This window comes from Salmo trutta, unplaced genomic scaffold (genome assembly GCF_901001165.1).
Source record: "Salmo trutta unplaced genomic scaffold, fSalTru1.1, whole genome shotgun sequence".
NCBI classification, from domain to species: domain Eukaryota; kingdom Metazoa; phylum Chordata; class Actinopteri; order Salmoniformes; family Salmonidae; genus Salmo; species Salmo trutta.
This window is the reverse complement of record NW_021822881.1, coordinates 88,728-96,183: the sequence shown is the minus strand read 5'-3', so window position 1 is coordinate 96,183 and position 7,456 is coordinate 88,728. Positions and strand designations below refer to the sequence as shown.

General features: G+C 40.8%; 1 long non-coding RNA gene across 1 annotated transcript; it reads right to left on the bottom strand.

Annotated features, from left to right (window-relative positions):
- Nucleotides 1-106: 106 nt before the first annotated feature.
- LOC115186254 (uncharacterized) lies at nucleotides 107-7,183 on the bottom strand. The gene is made up of 4 exons (XR_003875659.1): nucleotides 7,115-7,183; nucleotides 6,100-6,138; nucleotides 657-773; nucleotides 107-178 (listed from the first exon to the last, which is right to left on the bottom strand). It is a non-coding gene; the product is annotated as an uncharacterized LOC115186254 (long non-coding RNA).
- Between the last annotated feature and the right edge of the window lie 273 nt (nucleotides 7,184-7,456).

Genomic DNA, 7,456 nt, shown 5'->3' with positions numbered 1-7,456 from the left:
GATCTACATCAAGACATGATTCACAAAAACATGTTGAGTAACATGCACATAATTCAGGTAGCAGTCGATCCTATTATCTTATTCTGCATGTGAACTTTGAACATACCTTGTGAACCTTGAACAGAACCTCATAAAGGATATACAGGGTTTCAGCTTGTCCCCAGTCAGTTGCACTAACCTGAGATGGGGGGGGGGGACAAAAGTGAGTGTATATATAAGCCTTTATTTTCTCATCAATGTAATGTCTTACAGACAGGATTTAAGATACTTCGAACCAAAGTAAATGAACCAACATATAGTGTGCTTGACAAACTCCTTTGGAAGCTCTGCATTAACCCATTTAACCCGTCTTACTCAACCAAATAACTCACCTCGGGAAGACAATTACATGGTTTCATTACCCATGATTTGTTTAGTGGGTGGTTCGGGGTCCAGCTCAAAACTCATTTCAGAAATAGATGATGTAATTGTAAAAGCATGAACGAAAAGATCCAGAATAACCAATGTAGCTACACACTGACTGTAGCCCACCAACATGCTCCCGGGCTAAAGGAACATTTAATGGACTATCATGGTGGAATAAAAGCTGAACTTGTCAATCCTTGGACTCCTGAACAGTTAATGGATGAAGAGGAAATCAATAAAGAGGTTCATACAGGAGGACTCGTGAAGATGTAGAGCCAAGGGCCTCTCAATGCCAGGAACTTGAAGGTATTCGATGGACCAGCATCATCAGCATGCGGGTTTCCACACACCCAACCCATGTGGACAATCTGCAGAGGCAAGGTTCAAGGGATGAAAATCCATTCTGTTGCATTTTTTTGTTGTTGTTATTTTTATTAACCTCTATGCTATGAGTGGATACGTCTTTATTAACGGTACAGTTGAAGTCAGAAGATTACGTACCTTAGGTTGGAGTCATTAAAACTCGTTTTTTCAACCACTCCACAATTTCTTGTTATCAAACTAAAGTTTTGGCAAGTCAGTTAGGACATCTACTTTGTGCATGACACAAGTAATTTTCCAACAATTGTTTACAGACAGATTATTTCACTTATAATTCACTGTATCACAATTCCAGGGGTCAGAAGTTTACATACACTAAGTTGACTGTGCCTTTAAACAGCATGGAAAATTTCAGAAAGTGATGTCATGGCTTTAGAAGCTTCTGAAAGGCTAATTGACAAAATTTGAGTCAATTGGAGGTGTAACTGTGGAAGTTTCAAGGCCTACTTTCAAACTCAGTGCCTCTTTGCTTGACATCATGGGAAAATCTAAATTGTAGACCTCCACAAGTCTGGTTCATCCTTGGGAGCAATTTCCAACACCTGAAGGTACCACATTCATCTGTACAAACAATAGTACCCAAGTATAAACACCATGGAACCACGAAGCCGTCATACCGCTCAGGAAGGAGACGCGTTCTGTCTCTTAGAGAGGAACACTATTTGCTGTGAAAAGTGCAAATCAATCCCAGAACAACAACAAAGGACCTTGTGAAGATGCTGGAGGAAAGAGGTACAAAATAATCTATATCCACAGTAAAACAAGTCCTATATCGACATAACCTGAAAGGCCGCTCAGCAAGGAAGAAGCCACTGCTCCAAAACCTTAATAAAAAACCCAGACTACAGTTTGCAACTGCACATGGGGACAAATATCATACTTTTGGAGAAATGTCCTCTGGTCTGATGAAACAAAAATAGAAATGTTTGGCCAAAATGACCATCGTTATGTTTGGAGGGGAGAAAGGGGGAGGCTTGCAAGCCGAAGAACACCATCCCAACTGTGAAGCAAGAGGGTGGCAGCATCATGTTGTGGGGTGCATTGCTGCAGGAGGGACTGGTGCACTTCACAAATAGATGGCATCATGAGGCAGGAAAATTATGTGGATATATTGAAGCAACATCTCAAGACATCAGTCAGGAAGTTAAAGCTTGGTCGCAGGGTCTTCCAAATGGACAATGACCCAAAGCATACTTCCAATGTTGTGGCAAAATGGCTTAAGGACAACAAAGTCAAGGTATTGGAGTGGCCATCACAAAGCCCTGACCTCAATCCAATAGAACATTTGTGGGCAGAACTGAAAAAGCAAGTGCAAGCAAGGAGGCCTACAAACCTGACTCAGTTACACCAGCTCTGTCAGGAGGAATGGGCCAAAATTCACCAACTTATTAGGGAAGCTTGTGGAAGGCTACCCGTAACGTTTGACTCAAGTTAAACAATTTAAAAGCAATGCTACCAAATAGTAAATGAGTGTATGTAAACTTCTGACCCATTGGGAATGTGATGAAAGAAAAAAATATTAAATACATAATTCTCTATACTATTATTCTGACATTTCACATTCTTAAAATAAAGGGATGATCCTAACTGTCCTAAAACAGCGAATTTTTACTAGGATTAAATGTCAGGTATTGTGAAAAACTGATTTAAATGTATTTGGCTAAGGTGTATGTAAACTTCTGACTTCAACTGTAGCTATAGTTAAAGATAGTTAAAAACTTTTTCAGGACACTGCCTTTGAAAGATAATTTGTAAAAATACAAATAACTTCACAGATCTTCAATGTAAAGTGTTTAAACCCTTATGGTTCAATGAACCAAAAAAGTAATGAACATGCACCTGTGGAACCTTGTTTAGACACTAACAGCTTACAGACGGTAGGCAATTAAGGTCACAGCTATGAAAACTATGGACACTCACGAGGCCTTTCTACTGACTCTGAAAAACACCAAAAGAAAGATGCCCAGGGTCCCTGCTCATCTGTGTGAATGTGCCTTAGGCATGCTGCAAGGAGGCATGAGGACTGCAGATGTGGCCAGGGCAATAAATTGCAATGTCCGTGCTGTGAGATGGCTAAGACAAAGTTACAGGGAGACAGGACGGACAGCTGATCATCCTCGCAGTGGCAGACCACATGTAACAACACCTGCACAGGATCAGTACATTCCAACATAACACCTGCGGGACAGGTACAGGACGGCAACAACATCTGCCCGAGTTACACCAGGAACGCACAATCTCTCCATCAGTGCTTAGACTGTCCTGGGCTGAGAAAGGCTGGACTGAGGGCTTGTAGGCCTGTTGTAAGGCAGGTCCTCACCAGACATCTCCAGCAACAACGTCGCCTATGGGCACAAACCCACTGTCGCTGGACCAGACAGAACTGGTAAAAAGTGCTCTTCACTGACGAGTCACGGTTTTGTCTCACCAGGGGTGATGGTCAGATTCACGTTAATCGTCGAAGGAATGAGCGTTACACTGAGGCCTGTACTCTTTAGCGGGATCGATTTGGAGGTGGAGGGTCCGTCATGGTCTGGGGCGATGTGTCACAGCATCATTGGACTGAGCTTGTTGTCATTGCAGGCAAACTTAAAGCTGTGCGTTACAGGGAAGACATCCTCCTCCCTCATGTGGTACCCTTCCTGCAGGCTCATCCTAACATGACCCTCCAGCATGACAATGCCACCAGCCATACTGCTCGTTCTGTGCGTGATTTCCTGCAAGACAGGAATGTCTGTTTTCTGCCATGGCCAGCAAAGAGCCCGGATCTCAATCCCATTGAGCATGTCTGGGACCTGGTGGATCGGAGGGTGACGGCTAGGGCCAATCCCTCCAGAAATGTGCTGGAACTTGCAGGTGCCTTGGTGGAAGAATGGGGTAACATCTCACAGCAAGAACTGGCAAAGCTGGTGCAGTCCATGAGGAGGAGATGCACTGCAGTACTTAATGCAGCTGGTGGCCACACCAGCTGACTGTTACTTTTGATTTTGACCCCCCCCTCTTTTGTTCAGGGACACAATATTCCATTTCTATTAGTCACATGTCTGTGGAACTTGATCAGTTTAAGTCCCAGTTGTTGAATCTTGTTATGTTCATTAAAATATTTACACATGTTAAAGTTTGCTGAAATAAACGCAGTTGTCAGTGAGAGGACGTTTCCTTTTTGCTGAGTTTAGATGAACATAGTTACAGATGACGATAGTTATAGTTAAAGATAGCTATAGATGAATATAGCTATAGATGAATATAGCTATAGATGAAGAAAGCTATAGACAAAGATAGCTATAGATGAAGATAGCTATAGATAAATATAGCTATAGATGAAGACAGCTATAGATAGCTTTAGATGAAGATAGCTATAGATAGAGATAGCTATAGATGAAGACAGCTATAGATAGCTATAGATAGCTATAGATAAAGATAGCTATAGATAAAGATAGCTATAGATAAAGATAGCTATAGATAGCTATAGATAAAGATAGCTATAGATAAAGATAGCTATAGATAGCTATAGATAAAGATAGCTATAGATAGCTATAGATAAAGATAGCTATAGATAAAGATAGCTATAGATAAAGATAGCTATAGATGTAGATAGCTATAGATAGCTATAGATAAAGATAGCTATAGATGAAGACAGCTATAGATGAAGATAGCTATAGATGAAGATAGCTATAGATGGCTATAGATGTAGATGGCTATAGATGAAGACAGCTATAGATGAAGATAGCTATAGATGAAAATAGCTATAGATGAAAAACAGCTATAGATGAAGATAGCTATAGATAGCTATAGATGAAGATAGCTATAGATGTAGACAGCTATAGATAGATGTAGATAGCTATAGATGGAAATAGTTATAGATGAAGATAGCTATAGATAGCTTTTGATGTAGATAGCTATAGATGAAAATAGCTATAGATGAAGATAGCTATAGATGAAAATAGCTATAGATGTAGATAGCTATAGATAGCTATAGATAAAGATAGCTATAGATGTAGATAGCTATAGATAGCTATAGATGTAGATAGCTATAGATGAAAATAGCTATAGATGAAGATAGCTATAGATGTAGATGGCTATAGATGAAAATAGCTATAGATGAAGATAGCTATAGATTAAGATAGCTGTAGATGTAGATAGCTATAGATGAAGATAGCTATAGATGAAAATAGCTATAGATGTAGATAGCTATAGATAGCTATAGATGAAGATAGCTATAGATGAAGACAGCTATAGATAGCTATAGATGTAGACAGCTATAGATAGCTTTTGATGTAGATAGCTACAGATGAACAGGAAGCGGCGCAGGTCCTAATCCAGGCACTTGTCATCTCCCGTCTGGATTACTGCAACTCGCTGTTGGCTGGGCTACCTGCCTGTGCCATTAAACCCCTACAACTCATCCAGAACGCCGCAGGCCCGTCTGGTGTTCAACCTTCCCAAGTTCTCTCACGTCACCCCGCTCCTCCGCTCTCTCCACTGGCTTCCAGTTGAAGCTCGCATCCGCTACAAGACCATGGTGTTTGCTACGGAGCTGTGAGGGGAACGGCACCTCCGTACCTTCAGGCTCTGATCAGGCCCTACACCCAAACAAGGGCACTGCGTTCATCCACCTCTGGCCTGCTCGCCTCCCTACCTCTGAGGAAGCACAGTTCCCGCTCAGCCCAGTCAAAACTGTTCGCTGCTCTGGCACCCCAATGGTGGAACAAGCTCCCTCACGACGCAGGACAGCAGAGTCAATCACCACCTTCCGGAGACACCTGAAACCCCACCTCTTTAAGGAATACCTGCGATAGGATAAAGTAATCCTTCTAACCCCCCCCCCCCCCCCCTTAAAATATTTAGATGCACTATTGTAAAGTGGTTGTTCCACTGGATTTATATAAGGTGAATACACCAATTTGTAAGTCGCTCTGGATAAGAGCGTCTGCTAAATGACTTAAATGTAAATGTAAATGTAATGAAGACAGCATAGATAGCAATAGATTAAGATAGCTATAGATGAAGCCAGCTATAGATGAAGATAGCTATAGATGAAGATAGCTATAGATGTAGATAGCTATAGATGAAGATAGCTATAGATATAGATAGCTATAGATGTAGATAGCTATAGATGAAGATTAGCTATAGATGAAGATTTGCTATAGATAGCTATAAATAAAGATAGCTATAGATGAAGATAGCTATAGATAGCTATAGATGAAGATAGCTATAGATGAAGATAGCTATATTATAGCTATAGATAAAGATAGCTATAGATGAAGATAGCTATAGGTGAAGATACTTATAGCTCCTTGGGTGAGGACATACCTGATCATCCGGAGAGCAATATCTGTTAATCATTTTCATCTGTTAGAGAGAAAACAAGGGATTGCAATTGTAAGTGGAACTTGCGTTAGACCTGGCAAATCAACAGGCGGCTCCTTGTGTTACCTTACTGTGGATACTGACATTGGATGCAATGAAACCACACACAACTTTATAATCCGACAAATCCCATGCTGCTACTGTGGCATGGTCAGACCAGCTTTAATACTTTACTGATTCTGTGGCATGGTCAGACCAGCTCTAATATTTTACTAATACTGTGGCATGGTCAGACCAGCTCTAATACTATACTGATACTGTGGCATGGTCAGACCAGCTCTAATACTTTACTGATTCTGTGGCATGGTCAAATCAACAACTAACGTTCTAATAAGCAAGCTGCAAGTCAGCTGCAGTATCATATCAAGTCATTCTCCATTGATGAACATGCCAGGACCCATTAGAATGTCACAGTCTATTTCTAGGTTGTTGGTCACCACAATACAAGTCAAGACGTTCGCTTCACCAGCTACTCTCACAATTACATGCTGAATGAATGTTTCGTTATCAGACTACTCATCCATAATCAGGTGACGCACGACTGAATGAATCCTACTTTAAAAAAAGAGCAGCTGTGTAGTTGTGTAGCTCAGAGCAGCCTTTCTGGAATCCTTAGCAACACAGTGTACTAATCAACAGGGAATAATGGAAATGAGATAGCTAAACACTAGCGAGCATGTGAGAGTATTAATGATGGATTACTACAAGGCAGTAATTCATTATGCCCATCAATACCTATTTTCTAGAAGAGAAGGAAAGGAGCATTATAATAGTTATCATATTCTAATGAGAATAGAATTCAAAAATTCTAATACCCACTGGGATTTTAGCACACATCTTCTGTTGAGTTACTTGTGCTTTGGCCCTTGGCAAATCCCAATCTGGATCCTGTCCATTCAATCTGTGTCTGGATAAAAAATTCAAAATACATTTTTACCTGGTCATACTGTGGACTTACATTCTCCAGTGTCAAATCACTGATATTGCTTGATATTGCTTGAAGCCAGTCAGTGCTTTCTGCTGCAGTGCCAAAATTGTAGAATATTGATGCTCGCTCCATCTAAGGCGCAGACTTCAAAGCTGTTCGACCTGGAGGGGTATGAACGTTCAGGTTAGAGATGTACAGTACAGTAAGTTAAAAGCACTTTTTGAACTAGAATGGTCAGAGTGGAAAACCTTTTACCAAGCTGTTCTTTCACTGAAGTTAGGTCAGTGTTACGGTGCAAATTAACATTACCAGTTTCTACTGCATTCCCTAACCATAGCAACTAAACAGATTGCACATTCTGTAGCGTTATAG